This window comes from Carassius auratus, chromosome 19, assembly GCF_003368295.1.
Source record: "Carassius auratus strain Wakin chromosome 19, ASM336829v1, whole genome shotgun sequence".
Lineage (NCBI taxonomy): Eukaryota > Metazoa > Chordata > Actinopteri > Cypriniformes > Cyprinidae > Carassius > Carassius auratus.
In genome coordinates, this window is record NC_039261.1 from 21,988,906 (window position 1) to 22,009,960 (window position 21,055).

Sequence of the window (21,055 nt, forward strand, 5' to 3'; positions counted from 1 at the left end):
ATTTTTCTTAAATGTTAGTAGTTTTGTGTTTTTTTTATTTATTTATTTTATTTATTTTTTAAGTTATTTCCTTACATCAAGTTAAGCTAAATGAAAGTGATAAATGTAGTCTTTTTAAATATTTTTGTTATGTTTTTGTATTGTATGAATTATGTTTCAAGTTTAGGGTTTTAGCTTTAGTCAGGGTCATTATAATGAACTAAAACTAAAACATTAAAAAAAAATGTTGTTCCTAAATAAAAAGCTTTAAAATTAAATTAAATACATTTCTCAATTTTTTATTAGTTTATCTTGATGTAATAAAATAAAAAAATAAAGTAAATAAAAATATATCAAAACTTTATAAACATTGAAAAAAAAGACAAAAACAGCATAATTGATAAAACATTAACAAAATATTAAATGGAAATATTAACATAAATATGAATATAAATATTAATGAAAACTATAATAGTATCTCAATGATACTAAAATAAAACTTGTTTTAGTTATCTTAACCACTTTGTATTTTTTGGGAACTGATTTATAAGACTCTGCTAATGTTTCTTGATTGTTGCAGATTTTCTAATTCAGTTTAATTTATTTCTATAAAAAAAAATGTAATTCCTCAAAACCTAATGTTTTTGTTTCCCATAGTCTGTTTATAAAATCAGATGAAAATCAAGCAGCTGTGTCTATAGCAGACCTAAAGCAGAAATACTAGAGGGAATATCTTGACTTATATTAAACGGTCTTTGAAAATGTTATTAATAAACTGGTATTAGATTTGGCTGTCTTAAGAACAACCTACAAAAACCATACATTAGTGTTTGGGAAATGTTCTTTCTGTGTTTGTTGTGATGGTTGAAGGTGCAAAGTCTCCTCATACTAAACTAAATATCATAACCAGAGAGCTATTCTGATATCAGACTCATTGCCAACTGTTGCTTCTGGATGTGTCACAACAGAAACCAGATCTGCAGGTCTGAAGGGCAAGTCTGTAGATCTGCATTGCTGAAGGAAGCTTCATCAGATCCGCAGAAGAACTCAGATGTATCTGGTTTAATCAACGCGCGTCGGGAGAGGAGATGCCAGCTCGTATAGCAGCTCTACGGGCCTCAGGTACCGAGTCAGCGGACGTTTATGAATTAAAGCTGGGAAGGAAAGACTGCGTGGATGGCTAAGAATTATGAGGCTGGATGGTGGAGAGACAGAACAGCCTCGGTGGGTTTCTCACCAGCCAAGTAATAACCTGCAATCAGGCAATTATTCCCTCTCTGCAGTATGCAGGTGAGCGATGCTTCTCTCCCTGGCAGCATCCGAGGCTTCATCCCACTAATGAACACCAGGAAACGGCTTGCATTTCCCCGTAGGCCTCACACCGCACTCTTAATACGCCAGCTTTACAGCGCTCAGATGTGTTTGTTAACTTAACTCTTAACTGTGAGACGTTATGTCTGACCGCTGGGGAAGGCTGGAGCTTTGAGGGGAAAATAGGTGGCTGGGAAGCTGGCGTGTAAAATATGGATGTTAACCGATCCGCTATCACACCTCGGCCCACGGCCTGCGGCGAACAAACGCAGCGAGCACAGAGGCTTTTACACACACACACAAACACAGAGAGAGAGGAGAGTGTTTCACGCGCTCTCTTAAAGGTTCTTCGGCACACTTTACTGCTTTAGACTCAGATATCAAGAGCTGTTTTTGCTGTATAGGACTTTTGAGTCACTTATATGAGTCTTTGGAGAGTAAAGTACTTAATGTACAGGTTCATCATGCACTGCACTTCAAAAGTTTGGATTTGTTTCGTAAGGAATTACTTTATTCAGCAAGGATGCAAGGACAGTAAAGACATTAATGATGTTACAAAAGGTTTGTATTTCAAATAAATGCTGGTCATTTGAGCTTTTTTATAAATTTCCATAAAAAATGAGGCGGCAGAACTGTTTTTAACATTGATAATGATGGAAAACATTTCAAATCAGCAGGTTTGAATGATTTCTGAAGGATCACGTGACAATGAAAACTAGAGTAATGATGCTAAAAAATTCAGCTAATGATTACAGGAATAAATTCTATTCTAAAATATATTAAAATAGAAAACAGTTGTTTTCAATGGTAATAATATTTCACTATTTTACAGGTTTTTTTAAATACATTCTAAAAAAAATTATGTGAATGTCATCAAACCATTATTTTTTATTTTTTTATTTTACTTTTTTATTAGCAATTCAGTCAATTCCTCATGGATACAATTACCTCCTGTCCAGTTTGTCTGGTTGGAGACCCAGTTTCAAACAGAAGTACTGAGATCAAACGATAATTGTCTTGTTTACTTATCTGATATAATCAATATCAGTGCCAATATCTTCAATTAAATGAAAGAACTTTATTTGACTGAGGATAAAAGGGCTAAATATAGTCAGCTAACGTTGTATTTGAAAGCCAGTAATGTCATTTTTTTAATTCAAAGATTATAATGAGCATAAATTTTCATTTTAAATGAATTGCCATTGAAACTAGCAATATTTCACATCGATCTCTTACATCACAGAACATTTTCATGTTGACTTTAAAGCAGCAGAAGTGCATAAATAAGTTTCCGAAGATCATGAGAGTTTGCTCCAGATGATTAGGTCAAAGCTGTTGACCTCTAGCATGACATCACATCATGTGACCTTTGTGGTCCAATCAGAGTGAAGTGTTTAGAGCCTCTATCCATTTTCTTCATTTCCATTCAGGCTGAATGCTGTATTATTAGCCGTTACTAGAGCCTCTACTGGACATAAACAAAGTCGGCTGATTAAATGTGTGATTGCACACGCGTGGTGTGAACAGAAAGGTGTCCTTAGGACCATGATTTGCACCTGGAGCCATTTGGCACCTTCTGCGTCTTGACAGTGTCAAGAGGTGTGACCTCTGTTCTAAATATATCACTAATAAGTGCTTAAGACGCCACTTTGAATATGAACTCTGAAGTGTAAACTTGTGCGTTGGCCTCAGGGTTTGATCTCAGCAAGGTTTTTGTGTCCTTTTGCCTTTCATCTGCTTCGAAGTGTGTGGAGAAACTGTATGGAAACAATCAAGGTTGCCAGATCTCATGCATGTAGCATGAGTATTAAGCCACCATATTAAATATCACGGCATATAACAAGACAATGCAAAATATGCACTTAAAAATCATGCTTTTTATTATGTTATCATGTTTTAATGTGTTTTTTTGTTTTACTTTTTATATTTTTGTAGCTATTTTTACTTAATCAAAGTTACCCCACTGCAGGTTGATTGATATTATATGAAATGCACAATGAAAAAACATGCTTGATATATAGATAAATATATATATATAAAACATTTTTTATATAATTGTAAAATTATAAATAATAATTTGTAATGAAATTATATGTATATGAACACCATGTGATTGGATGCAAAACTATTTGCATTAATAGCATAATTATTTATGAATTAAAATTAAACATTTTAAATATTTTTCTGAGTATGATTCTGATACTCCTCAAGTAATATTAGATAGTTAACAGTAAACATTAGCAGGAAGAAATTTTATGCATTTCAGATTTGATGTATTAAACTATTTTGGCACACAATTCATAGAAAAGTGTAAAATTCTACATTTTATTTGAATTTTTGTTTATTTCAGTTATTCTAAATAATCATATAAATGTATAATTATTTATTAAATAAAATGTATTGTATTAATATGACTTGCAGGTACAACTCAAGTAATATTAGGTATTTAACAGCATGCAATTGCATGCAAAAACTATATGCAGTTTAGATTTTATATGTAGTTTTTTTTTGGCACACAATTAATGGATTTTTTTATTTATAAATTAATTAAAATATATATTATTGTAGGTTTTAAATATGTAATTATTTAACTGAAATTACTATTTTTATTATTTTATTTATTTATTTATTTTTACGTTGACTTTGTTGGTACCCCTCAAGTGACTTAAGACAGTTAACAGATTGCAATTGAAAAAAATATAAAAAATAAAATAAAAAAGAAAGTTTGTTTTGTGTCAAATAAAAAATTAGTTTTTCGGTGCAGTAATTGATTCAGTTTAAATATCAAGATCTCACTCCGGCCAGATGACCACAGTTTGCACTCTTGAAATACCTGGTGTTGTTAGTTGATGCATTTATACGGTACATCAGCTCACAAAAAAGTAATGAACAACAATTTGTTGTCATAGCCATAGTCAAAGCCAGAGTTATGTAAGCACGCTTCATTATGCTGAGTGATGGTGGTAATATCAGCGCCGGTGAGAGCTTTCAGAGGTCGTGACAGGTTTGGTGGTGTGTGTTTGTGTGTGTGATCGACTCCTCTGGGTGTGATGCTGTGTGAGCTTCTAATCTTCAGCACTGCTAACATGGGCAGAAACTGTGGTGAGCTCAGCCGTCCTGCTCGCTCACGGCCGCTCCGGGCCTCTGGGACGAGAGAAAATATATCTCCAGTGCCACCAATTTGCTGAAGCTATGCAACAGAGCTTATTGAACTTTGCATGTAATATACGATAACCAGCTCGCTGTGGGATTCAGAATAGGCTTCATTTCTTTGGTGCTTTTTTTCTGCTGATGACACTGGCTTGTTTCGGGATTGTTTGTTTGAAATGTGTCCTTTTCCTCCAGGGGCTGGAAAGTGCTGATGAACCCTGTTGTCCGGAGAGGTGCTGGCCTGACGGGATGATGGGACGGAGGAATAAAGCGAGAGCAGTGTGGTGTTCTCATCTCTTCAGATCTCAGCACAAAGGCAGTATGGTAATTTGTTTTTGACTCATTAGGCTCCTCTGCTCACACTCACACTATGGAAAAAATGATGTCTTTCTTGCACTCTGTGTGTTTGGCATCTGTTGATTTCTGTGCAGTGCATCTGAACTACAGTGTTACTGACTGCATTTGTTTATTAATATATTTGAGTCAGAATGACCAGAATAAGCTACAAATTGGACCGGACTTTCTAGCGACTGTCCTAACCCCAGCTCTGAGAGACTTGTTAAGATTTTGCCTTTCACTGGTCAATACCAGTGCCATCGCTCTCCACAGTTAATGACCTTCCCTTCGGCAACACCTTCACCGAGAGCAGCAGTGACCTCTGCTCATGTCCCCCGAGGTCAGCGCCGGACCGGTGACCTCTCAAAGCCAAAGGTCTCGGCCAATTGCAATCAACGTCCAAACAGATGGAAAAATGTGATGGCCTACAGATAAACTCGTTGTCCAGCTCATTATATCCTGATCAAACCTCTGCTTTGTCTTATTCCTGCTGTCTAAAAGCTGGTTTTAGCTGGTCATCCAGCCTGGTCAAATGCTGGTTTTAGAGGGGTTTTGGCCACTTCCTTAGCTGGTCAGGCTGGGAGACTTGGGCTGGTTTTACCGTATTTTCCGGACTATAAGTCCTGCGACTTATAGTCAGGTGCGACTTATTTATCAAAATTAATTTGACATGAACCGAGAGAAATGAACCAAGAGAAAACATTACCGTCTACAGCCGCCAGAGGGCGCTCTATGTTGCTCAGTGCTCCTGTAGTCTACACTGAAAACACAGAGCGCCCTCTCGTGGATGTAGACGTTAATGTTTTCTCTTGGTTCTTGGTTCTAAATAATTGCGACTTATAGTCCAGTGTGACTTATATATGTTTTTTTCCTCGTCATGACTTATTTTTGGACTGATGCGACTTATACTCAGGTGCGACTTATAGTCCGAAAAATACGGTAGTTTTTTCATAGGGATTTGTGTCTCTTTAAAGCCTTAATATAAGTAAATTGTCGTCAAATTACCAAAATGACTTCACCGGTAAATACATAAATGCTGTTCACACAGGCAACAGCCTTCCATCTTTTTACCGTTAAAGTGCCATTCACATATCAGTTTCAAATTACCGGTAAACTGAGACATTGTTAACCAGAAATGATCTCTAAATGGCTGTGTGTTGTGTTTGTAAACATGGAGGCGTATACGCATTCAGGTTTTGTTGATGTTTTCATTTTTGAGTCAAACAATCACATAAATACATTGCTTTCAATGGCTCCTGATTGGCCCAGAGTAGACGTCTTACGTCAGTGCATTCTGAACTTGTACATCCTCATACTGGTAATCTCGTTCTGCGTTCACATAGAGCGAATTAACGGTAATTTACTGGTAATGTTACAACTTCTCATACAGGTAGATTGCCGGAAACTAATTTACCGGTATTTTTTGAGAAGGTCCTTTTCACACATGATCTCTTTAACTGTAATTTACCAGTAAAGTCTATATATGTGATAGGGGCAATAGTTTTTCCTTTCTCTTAAACAGTTTTCTTACAAGCATGAGCAACAACATCCCAATTTCTGTGAATAATCTGTGACTGTGTGTGTTTGTTTGTGTTTGCGTTGGCGCTTGCATCTGTGTGCGAGAGGAAGCTGGAGGTGAAAAGCAGGATTAGAGGAGGCCGAAGCGTTTGAAAGATGGACTGTGAGGCAGAGCGATTCACCAGCAGACAATCTCAGCTTCACACGCCGCTTGACTGGAGCTCAACCGCGGCTTAAGAGGACATCTTCGCTCGGCTGCACAGACGTTGACTCTTAAAAGGTTGAGAGGAGAGAAGACAGCAGACCGGCTAGAAATAATCAGAGGAAAACAGCCAATTGTCTCCCTTGTTTTTGACTGAAGGCGTCTAGCTGCGCTTTATGCCGCTGTTGAGTTGTTGTAGCAGATCTTTATGTTGTCTCTGTGTCTTTGGAAGCATCTGACGCGTTAACAGTGCATGCAAGATATGCTTTTAGCAGTGTAACAAACCTGTGATCCCTGAAAAACTCCGTAAACTAGGCTGCTATGACATTGTTTTAAAAGCCATCAGCACCATCACAAATGTCAATACCACAGCAGAATACCTGGGTCACTTATGCAAGTTACACATGTCCATCAATCAAGAGCATTGAGTAATAAATAAATGATGTCCCGTTTTGCGAAAGTCACGTTATATACTGATATGCACGTTAAGTTTGGGCTTTTATGGAGGAGTAAAAGCATGCAGCTGGAAAAGGGGCACAGTAATCATTTTATCTCGATTATTGTTTTTTCATACTTGTTGGAAGTGGAAATCAAAAAACAAAAACTGTAATTCGAATAATTGCACGGCATTGCATGGTGTAATGTTCTGAGTGATTTGCTGATTTAATCGTGAAAAGAGTCCTGCTCCTTCAAATCTCTCTGATATCCTAGTCTTTAGATATGCTAGTTTGCACTTTTTTTATCTATTTTTTTATCCAACAAACAGGCGAAGGTGTGATCGCTTATGAAGTAATCAAGGACTCATTTACGTCCATTGTTTTGTAGAGAAATTGTCTGCTAAATATTTCTGAAACATCGAGCACTCACAGGTGAATGCTTTATATCTGATCAGACTCGGATGTTTGTTGCACTTGAAGAATTGTTTCTCACAATACGTTCTTCTTTCCTGCAGCTTTATCGTGAATGTCTGAACATAGCCTGGACAATGAAGACGCCTCGTTCCCTGAAAAGACAAAAGGTCACACGCACACGTTTCCCCAGTGTGTGTGTATGGGAAAAAAATCTGTGACACAGATGGCGATGCCAAATCCATCGCAGGTGCCCTGTGCGCCGAGGCCAAACAAAGACATTCCCTGCTCTGGGAATATGGCTTTGTGTTGTGTTGTGCTGAAATGTCTGTGTCAAGCCAACACAATCAATACCACAGAACAATGTCACGCATTAACCCTGACGATTTACCCCTTTAAGACCTTGACGCTGCTCACCTGCGTGACAATTAAACGCTTAACAAACGCTCCGTGATTCTTTTCGGCTGTGAAAAAAATCCTGATTGTAGCACCTTTAAGTCCTTTTCACAGCCGAGGGGAAGCGTCTCGAGCGACATGAATGCCCTTTTAACGATTTCCTGCTTCATTCAGGCCCTATTCAGCAGCACAAGTGTATGTGGAGTTCATTTCCCTGCTGTTTCAGCCGTACGCACACTCGAGAGCTCTCCAGCCTAAATGACCCTGAAGTAGTCATTCATCGTCTCAATAGCCTGGCCGAGGCACCTCGAGAAACTCACCGCGCGCTTAAGCAACAATAAAACCCGCTGCTTCCCCCCACCCCGCTCTTTTTGTCCTTGAAAGGGAAGAGTGCTATCTTCGATCAACAATTGGGCAATTAATCACAGCAGCTCTGGATACGGACTTCCCTGGCACAAGGAAAAGGCCAAACGTGAATTAAAAGCCAGAATGTTTATGAGGGTGAAGTCCAGAGGCTACGATAATGCATTTTCTTTTAACAGGGAAGGATTTATTATTCCCAAAATCTCGAAAAAAGCGGCGGGAGGGTCGAAGCGGGTGCGGGGCTTCAGGCGGAAGCTATTCTCATCATTTGGAAAAAGGGTTTCTCTCTGTCTCTGTTTTTTTTTTTTTTTTTTTGGAATCTAGATTTAATTTAGTTGCCGATGTCGCTATCAGTGGCGAACAAGCTGGCAGCGCCAGCGGTCTGACGGTCTCTGATAAGCGCAGTGCTCCCAGCTAAGCCTGATTAGTGTTGGCCCCTAAAAGGCTTTGTTATGAGAGGCAAATAGACTGTGGAACAGCAGCCTGGGACCTCACTGATATCAACAATCACAGAGCGAACCCTAACCCCCACCCCTCTGGCTTTCCAGAGCACTAGTCTGAGGAATACCATCTGTGCGTGAGAGACGGAAGAAAGAGCGAGAGATTTTTGTCTTCTGTGTCTCGTGCTCTCGAGCGCTTTGGCTTCAGGACAGGAGGTTTTTTGTTGGACATCAAGTGGCGGGCCAAGACAGTATCAAAATTGTTATCACTCTAAATTAAGAGTCTTTATAAAATGCATTGATTGGTTTATTATTGGCTGTTTTAGTTGTGTACTTTTGTAAGTCTGTGCATGGCTTTTGAGAATCAAGCATGCATGCAACCTGTGCATGTTGGTTGGAAGATGAAATTGCTTTAAATTTCTTCTATAATCTTAACATAGAATATTCTATAATCTTCATATATAATATTTTAGAATGATAAGCATTTTTCCTATCTTTTTAGAATCATGCATGCAACCTGTGTATGTGTGTAGGAAGGGGAAGTTGCACCAAAATACAGTTTCTAATTCTTCTGGTACTTCATTTAGAAGATTTTTGACAGTTTTAGATTTCCTTATCGTTCCACACTAAAAGCCTTTACAATAAGAATAGAAAGTAAAATGCATTAATTGATTTATTATTGGCTTCTAACTGTTTTTGTTGTTGTGTACATTTGAAGGTTTTTTCATAGGCTCATGAGAATGAGGCTTGAAGGTGAACTTGCACCAAATACAGAGTTTTAATTTTCCTCTTTATCCTTCTTTTAAGTTGGTTCTGAACCGGTTTGGCTTCAGAAATGATAAAGAAAGACAAAAATCTTCTATGAGTAGATTATGCATGAATAAAAAGAAATGGTGCAAGTTCATTGACTATACCAACATGCACTGGTTGCTTGCATAAGTAATTCTCAAAAGCTATAAACAACTGTATATAAAATGCATATATAGTTGTTTTTGAGAATGATGCAGGCATGCAACCTGTGCAGCCAAAATGCAGCTCCCTTTATAAACTTTGTATTAATTTTGCTATTCTAATTATGATTGAGTATATGGTTAAATGCTTGTTATTTGCATTAAGCCTCTAATACAATGGACCTGCTTCCCACTCGTTAACAACTACTGTTTAACATGCACACAAAAAAAGCATGCATTTCGTCCAGTGCAATGATTTAGTTTTTGCAATATAAAAATGCAGTAGCTTCCACACAAAAGCAAACAGAACAAAACAAAGAAACAACACCTTCCTGTCCTGAGGAAAACCTTGCATCGGTTGCTTGTAAAGTGCACAACAAAACCAAACGGATGGGCAGACAGGAGCTGTGTGAATGACTGCGGGCTGTAATGTATTCCTGCACGCTGGCAGCAGAGAGCCTCTTTACACACTCTACAGGTTTTCTTTGTTCCCGCAGACAGAGATGAATCCCTCCCTCTCCCGGACCCTCGCCCCCCCGAACTCCAGGCCCGCTGCTGGGGACGCCTTTGTTCACTTCCCTCCATTATGTGAGCCATTACCACAGCTCTCCATATTTAAATGCGCATATTGATGACCCTAAATAAAGAAAATATTAATGAAAGTATAACAAAGACAGAGTGAAAGAAGTTGTGAATGATTTTGGGGGGTTTTTTAAGGAAGAGAGGTGAAAAAGTTATTCTTCAGAGCCCCTCACAAAGGAGAAAAAGGGAAAATGAGCTGTTTGGAATATTTTAAATTTAATAAGGCCATGAGGTTTTACAGGGGAAATATGTGTTATTGAATCTACATAAACAAATATGAATGGAGAAGTTAAGGCTGGGAACTTTTGTTTGAAAAATGGGCAATTTGTGGATTCACATCTAGATATTTTGTCTGTGTTTTATTTTAATTTTCAGTTCTGGGAGTTATTGTTGTTTTCTTGCCTCTTAGGAATATTCCAGAATCAATGTAGTCTGTTTATGTACACAGTTAATCATTGTGATTCATCTCTCAAATATTGTGTTTACATGCACTTTCAATGGATGTCTATGGGGCAAGACGCGCACAGTGTTTAAAAGAAGTATCTTATATGGATTTTGCTATACAAAGTTGTTACTTGAGTGTTTAAATCACCTGAACCTGTTAGTGTATGTATATTGCAATATTTACAGTATATTAATGCAATGCCCCATGGACTTCCATTATAAGTTCATCACGATAAACAAGACTTTTTTTTCACAACTCTTTTTGTGTGCTAATAAACTAAGTTTAACTTGTTTTTAACATGCAACTTTCCTTTAATTAGGAACCATGTGCATATGTGATTTTTATTATGCAGTTTATTGTATGTTCATGTTGCTTTCTCTGTCTTTTTCTCTGTTTGATGATGTTTTTAGGGGGAAAATAGTGATACACAGTCAAACCAAAGCCGTGATTCCCTCTGAGCCTTCTGCTCATGGTGTCCCAGGTGAGAATGACACACAAACGCACACAATTCTGACATGTTTTCTATAACTTTATTCTTTCTCGCTGTTTTAATTGCATCCTATTTATTTCAGTAATTGACATTGAGGTGTCCAGTATCTCAGATTTTTTTTTTTCTCTTTATCTATATGTTATTTTATAATTGTGTTTTGTTGAAAAATTAAAATTAAAGAATTAAAGAATTAAAAGGTCAGTAAGAGCACATTACATTGCACATACAGTACGTCATCATAATAATTTTCATTAATAAAAAAAAAATTTAATTAAAAAAAATTTAAGCTAAATCGAAAAAAATAAAAAGCACATAACTAAATTACTAAATCTAAAAATGAAAACTGAAAATATAAAAATTAAATAAAAAATATTAAGAAGTACTATAATAGTATATAAATAAAATTACACTGGTTGAAACTAAACTAAATTAACTTCAGGAAAACACTCTTCAAATAATTACTTTTTGTCATTGAAATTAAGATTATTAGAGATTATTGCAGTATGTTTTACAAGAAAGTACTATTTCAGTCTTTCAACAAAATTTCACGTTTAATTCAATGTATTAGTTGCCATTTCTTAGAAACAATTTCACTCATAAATTGCTAATAAATTTCACAAATACTTACAAAATAAACCGTACACTATTTTTTGTTGATTGCATGAATTTGATTAACCCTGTTCTGACCTCTCCTCCACTGCTACATTGAGGAATTTGACAGGTTCCTATCAAAAGTCATTTTTTAGTGCATTGGAGTGCTTTATGAGTGCGTGCATCCTCTGGGGAACGAGCCCATGATCTTGGGTTTGCTCTCGGCGTACTCCACAAGTTGATCTACAGAAACACATGTTACATAAACTCTACAGTTTGATTTGATAGGCTCATAGACCTCGACAGCAATGAGTATTTTTGCGGTGAGGGCCAATTAGGAAAGTAGTACAGTACTGAAGTGTCACACTTTTAGGAAGTGTCTCCAGTGTGTTTACAATCTGCTCCTGACACACATTAATTCCCAGATGAGGGTCTGCCCCCCTCCCCCACCTCCCTGTGCATGTCTAACCCAAAACCCAGACCTCCGTAGGGGCCTTGGGATCCAGGCTCCCGGTGGGATGCAAACACAGATGCCGGCAGTGGTTTATTCCCAAGTAATGCTCATCACAGATCACTCTCCAGCCATAACACACAAACACTCAGGAGCTCTGGGGAATGTAGCTCATCCTAAGAGCATTGCAAAGCATTATGGGTGGAGTACTAGATCACGGTCCAATGGAGGTGTTTTCACTCTGTTTGTAGATGTGAAAGTTATAGCGCCTTTCTTTGTGTATATACATTAGGATGGTGCAACTCTTCCACATTGATAAAGATATGTGGGGGGGGGGGGGGTTTAAATGAGACATTTTAGGAAGGTGTGGACGTGTCTTAACTTTTATAAAGAATATCTCTTTGGGTTTGAGACTCTCTTTGCAATTTTACAGATCTTATATATGTACAAACAGTTTGCAATACTCCAGCGAGAAAGGAAAACTTAAAATTGCATCGTTTGACCCCTTTAATGGTGCATTAATAGTTTTATTTTATTTGTTTGATTTTACGTAGTTTAAAAATGACTCTTTCAGTTTTGATTTGCTTTTAACAAGCTGAAATAAGTATGTTTTTTTATATTTTATTGAATATTTTTATTCAAGCAGATCATGTTATAATTCAAGTAATGAAACTCAAGGAATGTTTATGGGTTTAGGGTTAATTAATGATAATAACCCTGTAACCTTTTTATGTATTTATTTATTTTGTGTGTCCATTTTTCGTTTTGGCAGATTTAGGTTTAGTTTGTTAATGGTGCATGAATATATATATTTGTTTATGACTCTCTTCAGGTGTCTCAATCCATCTACTGATGTAGATACAGAAACTGAAAATAATTCATGCCACTAGCAACACTTGTCTGTATATCTTGAATGCAGTGCCAGTTATTTTGGATAAAAGTGTCTAAATGTCAAATGTAGAAATTATATTCACAACCACAGGCTGGCAAAGATGACTTTACAGCTTTACTTTACAGTTGAAGATTTCACGAGCAATAAAAACTTGTTTTATTGAACCTTTAGAAAAAAATCCATAAAAAAAGAATCCATATGCTTATGTATTTGTCGAGTATCATATTTGATACATCAGGTTTTTACGGCTCATATGGTAAAGCGAGACTATGGAGAAAAAAGAGCTCCATTTTCTTCAGAGGCTCAAACTGAGCAAAACTACAGTCTGTGCAAATGCTAATATTTATATGAGCAAAAAGTGACAAAATTCTGCCTGTAATGCAAATCCCTGAGATTTGTACAACAGTATTGTAGATACTAACATAAAATGAGATAAGTATCCATTTTTACTTTATATCTCTCAACAATCTCTCCTACTTAGACAAGATTTAATGCTTCATTTTATGATCAGAATAAAATAATGCAATGACGATTGAGAGATGCACAAAGAATGACCATTTTTTATATTTACATTATCTTTCTAAATGGTTAATCAAGTGTACTTAAGTTGGTCCAGGAAGTGTTCATCTTGAAATATTGCTAACAATATAAAATACAGTATATATTTTAGTTTGTACAACGATGCTAAAAGACCTTTCACTCACAAAAACAGTCTAAACTATCACTCAGAGACAGAAAGGATGTAGTAGATTGTGATCGTGTTGATCCTGTACTGGTTATACTGATGATGCAGCTGGCTGTAGAAATCTCTTTGCACATTGATCTGATTCAAACAGAAGGCCACTTGTAAATCAGCTCATTTTGGGGTGATGTTCGTCGTTTCTCAGGTGTATTAATGCCGGTTTTGGCCAGATCTCCATGACGACAGTGTGAGAGGTGTGAGAATGTTCTAGAGGGAACCAACAGGTCCTAATGATGTTCGGGCCGCACTCACGTTTGTTCGGTCATGTTTCCTCCTCCTGGAGCGTTTCAGACACTTCTTCAGACATTTCTTTACATCGCAGCAGCCTGTTCTTCTTTTATCACTGGCCAGAGAACAGCCGTTTGAAATCTAATAGCTGCAGTTTAGATTTATAAAAGAAAGCTTGATCTCCAACTGTGGTAAAGAACTGGTTCACTTATAAGGCTTTCAAAATGACAGTGACTGGAAACATGCATTTTCATTGATAACTTGAGGCGTCACAAGCAACTTCTGGAGAAGATTTTAATATAAAATACTGCTAAATAAATTATGAATATGAATTATTTCAGAATTTAATCATCAGGAAATATACAAAGCATAGACAAATATCACTTTTAACAGTATTTATTTATTTATTGTAAAATGTATGGTTTCTGGAAGTAAAAAGTATGAATTACTTTATAATTTATTGTAAAACTTTTATATTGTATTCATCAAGACAATACATGGACTCTTTAATTTACTGTAAATTATGTGGATTCTGGACATTAAAGGTATTAATTTATGGCAAGAAAATATATGTTCTCTTTCATTAAAATATATATTTTTTCAAATATACAAAATATGAAATGAAAAATTTAGTTGTGTAAAATGTGTCACCTTTATTTCACCTTAAAATGTATGGTTTTTCGAAGTTTAAAGTTAATTGAATTTAATTTATTGTGAAAATCTATATTTTATTCTAAATGGTATTCTTTCGGAATTTTTTTTAAATTCAAAATATAAGATATGTAAAGATTTACTTTAAATATAACTTTTATTACTGTAAAAATTATGGTTTCTGGGAGTAAAAAAAAATCTGTATTGTATTCAAGAAAACAATACACAATGTTTTCTTTCAGTGAAATCTTCATTATGTACAAAATATTAAATACAAAAAAAAAAAAACTTAAAAATGGTTGAAAGCATTAAAAGGGCATTTCCAGAACTCCCTGTATACCACATTAGATTTTATAATATTTTATTTTTTTTTTAAAAATTCACACCTTGCACATTTTTAATGTTTTCTATTTTGTTAATTTAGCCTTGTGTTTCATCCTAACGATGTTTTGTTTGTTTGCATGACTTTGATGTATTGTGTGGAGTTGTGTATTATGATTTGCTGCTTTTCAAGCATCAGAATGCCTCCTGTAATGCCTGTCCCACTGTTACAATACTGAAAGAGCAAATGCATTGATCCCACAAACATTTCATCATTTGAGAGCATTTTAAAGAACCCCTGACCTGTCAGAAACACAGCAAACTCAACCTCAGTTCACCGTCATCCGTCTCAGCATTATCTCCTGCACCACACTCAGAGTTTCTTAATCTGTATGAAAACACGGCGCGCTGAAACTGAGGGGGTCATTACTGACGCCCCGCACAAAGACTTCCAGCCATTCAGAACATCTTCAAAGCCTCGCCGGGTTGATGTACACGTTTGTTTAATTGAACGAGCTGAACGAACAAAGAGGAGATCAATTGTTGATTTTAATAAGACATTGTTCACGGGTCCCATCATATTTAATTTGATGGCGGAGGGGGGGTCGTCTAAAGAAGAGCACGCTCGTTCTTTAATGAGCCATTATGCCCGGCCCTCCTGGGCAGAAACTAATTGGCGCAGGATTATCTTTGAAGAAACAGGGCGACCCCGAGCTCTCTGCTTTTCTCTCTGTGTATCAATGACCAGCTAAGTGCCCAGAACACATCGGGCGCCCAATTTGGAGCTAACCAGGCCCAGTGAGCCCCCTCACTCCTCTCAGTTCACTTTGGGAGGTTTTCTTGGGTCTGGATTCTGTCTGAGTAATAATCTCTCATGGCCAATGGCATGAATGTAACCGGTTTATTCAGGAATATGTCTGACTGCTGCTGGATGAGACACACACCTCTACTGTTACATACACTGCAGGCATTTTCTCTCTACCGGACGGCATATTGATCCATGTGCTGCATATTTCACTGCAGTTCAAAGACATAACTAAAGCTGGGGAGATTGTTTTCAAATTACAGTCCAGTCCGGTAATGATTCCCATCATGACACAAACTGTAGTCAGTAACATAATCCATTACATTACACATTTTAGGTAATATAATCAGACTACTTTTTGATTACTTTTGACCTTACTCCATTATCACGTTGATTAATATAAGACGATCTTGTACCATATTGATATAGAAATACATAGAGAAAGAAAATGAAATCCATTTGTTATTAAGAACATTAAAGTGCATTAAAAATGGCATTTACATCAAGGTTTCACAAACTGGGTTCATGAAGGAATTGCTGGGGGTTTGTGAGTTTAATCAAAAGCTAATAATTCAATCATGAAAATATCAAATAGGTTCAAATAAACAAAAAATAACTGAAATATATATATATTTAATTTAAATACTGTATAATATCTGGTCACACAGGGACATCTGGGAATATCCTTTTACGGTTTTCACAAAAACTGATGAGTTTAAAGTATCATTGGAATATATTTTAGAATTTTGTCATGTGGTAAAGTTCTTACATAGAACTTATTTTATTCTCTTTCTTAAGGACATTCACACTATTTACTCACAAAGAGGTTTTTACAATATTTTACAGCAAATTCTACTGTATAAATGTATATTTTATAAAATACTGTTTTAAATGCAAACATATTTTTTGTGGTAATTTTTTTCAGTTTATCAATTATTATTTATTAATATGATTTACAGTTAATGTCTTAACTTTTGGAATATTATTATTTTCTTTTTACATTTTCCCCATTTTTTTTTTTTTTTGTAGGACAATTAAAAATTGACAAGAAGATGGATCATGTGACAAAATTCAGCTTTGACCACAGAAATAAATTACAGTTTAAAACTTATTCAAATAGAAAGCAGCTATTTTGTATCGTAATAATATTTCACAATTTTACTGCACTATCAAATGAACGCAGCCTTGGTAAGCAAAGCAGACTCCTTTCAAGAACATTTCGAGAGTTGTACTTTCTAAATTGCTTCACAGTTCTGTTTAGTTAATTGCGTTTGATGATAGCACTAATAAGGGAGCAGTAAAGTGGCAAAACAAACACGATGCTACAGGCTGACCCTCCAAAATTAATCAAAACACACTCTGCTGGAGATCCAGTTTAAACACTGCAGTGATTTCTTGCGTATCTGAAAACCTAGTTAATAAACGTTGATGGCTAAGATGTGTCATATTGTGTAGGCACGGCAGATCTCTCCAAACAGATGTTCGTGGAGGGTCCAACTTCATTTAAGTAGGAAGAAACATGTTTTTAATTATCAGACCACCTGGGGGTTGATGGACCCTGCAAGCTTTACGTGAAACAGATGCAGCCATTCTCCTTAATTAAGTTTGATTTCCATTTGACAAATTAAAAAGAATATTCCCCGCACTGTATCAAGGTGTTTCGAGAAGCCTTCGCGAATGTTGTCGAGTCATTTTATGCTAAGTTTGTAAACAGTTAATTTGTCACTCTCCTAAAGCACGAGACATTGATAATTGACTCTTAATGAGAACTAGAAAACCGCCCGTAAATACTAATTTCCCATATGGGGTAAAGATCTGCCTGGTGAGTATAAAATAACAAACATGTCGTGCGTCTGATTTTAGAATTGTTAGCGAAGAGAAGCGATTAGCCAAGGTGAGATTAATCATATTAAGACCTCTCCAGCATCTCTGAGGATCAGGTGTAAGAAGCAGAAGCCTATTAAGGGTATGAACTTACCTGGAAAACCATTATTTAATAAAGGCTGTTGGTTTAATGCACCGGTGAGAGATGGACTGTGTTCAGAATGGAGAAGCAGTGTGCTCAATACTTACACGGCACACACTGTGCAATAACACACTGTATTATAGCAACAGCAGTAATGCTATATTCTTGTGATCTCATGTAATCTCTTCGTGCTGTGTTTAATTCAGCAATTCAGTAATGTCATTTCTATTAGTATTTAGATATTTTATAATTCATTTTGATGAAATAGTTCACTGAAAAATTTGCTGAAAATGTACTGACCTACAGGCCATCCGAGAAATAAATGAGTTTGTATATCAGATTTGGAGAAATGTAGCATTGCATCACTTGCTCTGCATCACTGATCCTCTGCAGTGAATGGGTGCCGTCAGAATGATAGTCCAAACAGGTGATAAAAACAAGTAATCCACACCACTCCAGTCCATCGAGTGAAAAGCTGCATGTTTATAAGAAACAAATCCTTTATAAGAGTCAAATCATCTCTATAATATTGCTTCTTCAAGTGAAAAAGTCATCATATCTGAATCAGGAGAGAAATATGCACAGATCAAACACAATTTACAAGTGAAAGAAAGTCCAAAATTACTCTCTACACAAATATCTGGGTGGATTTAATGTGAGATGACAACAGGAGATGGACCTTTTCCACAGAAGAAAGCACTATTATGGATTATGGACTTATATCTTGGCCTGAAAAAAATGGTTTAAAGTTAAAATGTCTTAATGATGGATTTGTTTCTTATGAACAGACATATTTTTTTATTCTCAGGATGTTAACTGATGGACTGGAGTGGTGTGGATTACTTGTGGATTATTGTGATGTTTTTATCAGCTGTTTGGACTCTCATTCTGACGGCACCCATTCACTGCAGAGCATCCATTGGTGAGCAAGTGATGTAATGCTTGGATTTGCTAGTTTCATGCATAGAGAAAATGCACATGCAGTACTTCACATAGTATAAATGTTGCATGCTTCCATACAGAAACACATGCAGTGTGTATTAGAAACGAAGTATTTCCAGACTGGCAGGGTATTTCTGGGTTTTGGGAAGCTTAAATAAATGCTTTTGTTTGAGCAAAGGCTCTATTTACTGGATGCGAGCTGGATCCTGTGCTGAATACTAAAAGTGATGCTTGGCCTCTTTCACCGACAGGTAAACAGCTGACCTTCGTGGAGGGATTCGGACGGTGCACATGTTCATTTTTCAATCCACTCTTCTTCAACACTGTGATCACAGCATTTCAAGCATCACTCGGCTCTAAAATCATCCTGTTTCTCATAAAGCAGCCTATCATTGACCTATCAGAGACAGACACCATATGCAATGCGGCCATAAAATCACTCTGAACATTATCATCCTTCCAAACTGCAGGAATATCGCTTCTTGAGTGGACGGAATTCACAAAGCATGTTAAAATATGCAAATAAAGGCTCTTAAGAGCTTGCACAGTGGTTGGTTTCAGAGTCGAATGCTAACGATTATTAATTTGGAGGGGTTTTAATCTCAACGCACGGAAAAGGGCTCTTTTCTGTGGTCAGGAATGTTGATTGGATTTTGGAACACACACTCAAAAAAAAAAAATTAAAAACTATTTCACATTAGCAAAATAATAACCCAATGACATGGGTCGATTGGTTTTCTTTTCACATATTAGATCAACCAAGTGAGAAATTGGAAAGAAACTGTTGAAGTGTGTTTCTTGACTGCTCAGCGCTGATAATGAGTTAATCCGTGAGTCTGCTCGACTGTCCGAGGTTAGGATCCACGGGTGTTCGGCGGGTGTTTGAGGGTCACGTATCCCGACCCACTCCAGATCATCCTTCAAGGGCACTCTAACACTGGAGTTTACACTACATTAGTGAGCACAGCGAAAACCATTGATTTTAATAGGGATGAGGATGTCAGTGTTGGGGAAAGAAATACTTTTTTGTCAGATTTTTGGCAGGGGGTCATGCTTTAAAGCCCAGTAAACATCTTAAACTGGAAACCACTTTTAAATTAACCACATTTTTAGCAGACTTTAAAAGAGACTTGTGCAAGATTTACCAATGGAGTTAGTGAGTTAATGAAAAGTTACAAAATGGAAAATTTTAATAAATAATGCTGCAATTGAAATTCAATTTAAATCGAAACTGAAATATGACCATGAAATTTGGAATTTTTATAAAAATATATTTTTAAATTAATTAGTTCAATCAAATTAGTCTAGTAAAATGTATAATTAGAGTTTAAATGATATAAAAAAAAACTTGTATTAGTATTATCATTGAAGTTTCTTTGTTTGTTTGTTTTTTTAAATCTTATTACAGTTTAATTGCAGTACAAGACAAAATAAATGAAATATATACTTTATAATATATTCTAGTACAGCTCTATAAGTGTAAATAAATAATGAAACTATTATTTAAAATTAAATTAATTTTTTTATTTGATTTTCTCAATGTTATTTTAATGTCATTTAGGTGTTATCACAATCAAATAATATTTTGAATCAGCTTTAATATTTGTATTTTCCATTATTTTCATTTTATTTAAAGTTGTAATCATTTTGTAGTGTGTTTTTGTGATTACACACACACATGTATATGTAAATGTTTCTTTATAACTGTATTATTATTATTTATTTATTTTATTTGGAGGGGGGTAGTAAGAAATGTGGGCTTGGCAATAAGTTGAAATAAAGTTTTTTATATTTTATTTTGGGTAACAGTTTTTTTTTTTTTTCACATACTGATTTTATGGTTATTTATGCAAGTATCTATTTATTTATTTATTTTCATTTATTTTTCATGGTTTTAATTTTAGTTTCAATTTTAGTTCAATAAAATAACCCTGGCATCAGACAACCATCATCATGTAAATGTGCTGTCGAATTATAGTAAGTTCAATTAAATTGTCTGGTGGACTTTAAGTAAATACTTTATCATGAATACTTTAAGGCGTTTGGCGGATAACAAAGTTTGTGAATCCCTGCTGTTGAGTGTCTCTCCCTGAAAGGTTAGTTAGCAGATTTGTCTCTCTCTCTCCTGGTGAAAGTGAGTCCCTCTCTCTAATAATGGCAGATAATGGGGAATCCAGAGGCGGGTTACCAGCTGTAAATCTGGCTAGTTGTTGTGGAAGGTCTGAGCGTGTCAGACAGTCTCCTGTTAAATCAACAGCAGCGTGACATGCTGACCCAGGCGTCCTGACAGCTCATGATGAATGAGTGTTTGTCTCTGGGGTCTCGTGATATTGAACAGGAGAGTTCCCGCTTCACAGCTGTGTGCTGGACTGTAGAAGTGCTGCTGGGTTTGCAGTGGCATCAATGTTTGTCACCTTGCAAAATATAAAAATCAGTGCAAGTATCTTCTAAACTAC

General features: G+C 36.1%; 1 long non-coding RNA gene across 1 annotated transcript; it reads left to right on the forward strand.

Annotated features, from left to right (window-relative positions):
- The first annotated feature begins 893 nt into the window (after positions 1-893).
- On the forward strand, positions 894-10,069 carry LOC113120286 (uncharacterized). The gene is made up of 3 exons (XR_003294575.1): positions 894-1,101; positions 4,636-4,764; positions 9,991-10,069. It is a non-coding gene; the product is annotated as an uncharacterized LOC113120286 (long non-coding RNA).
- The last annotated feature ends 10,986 nt before the right edge of the window (positions 10,070-21,055 follow it).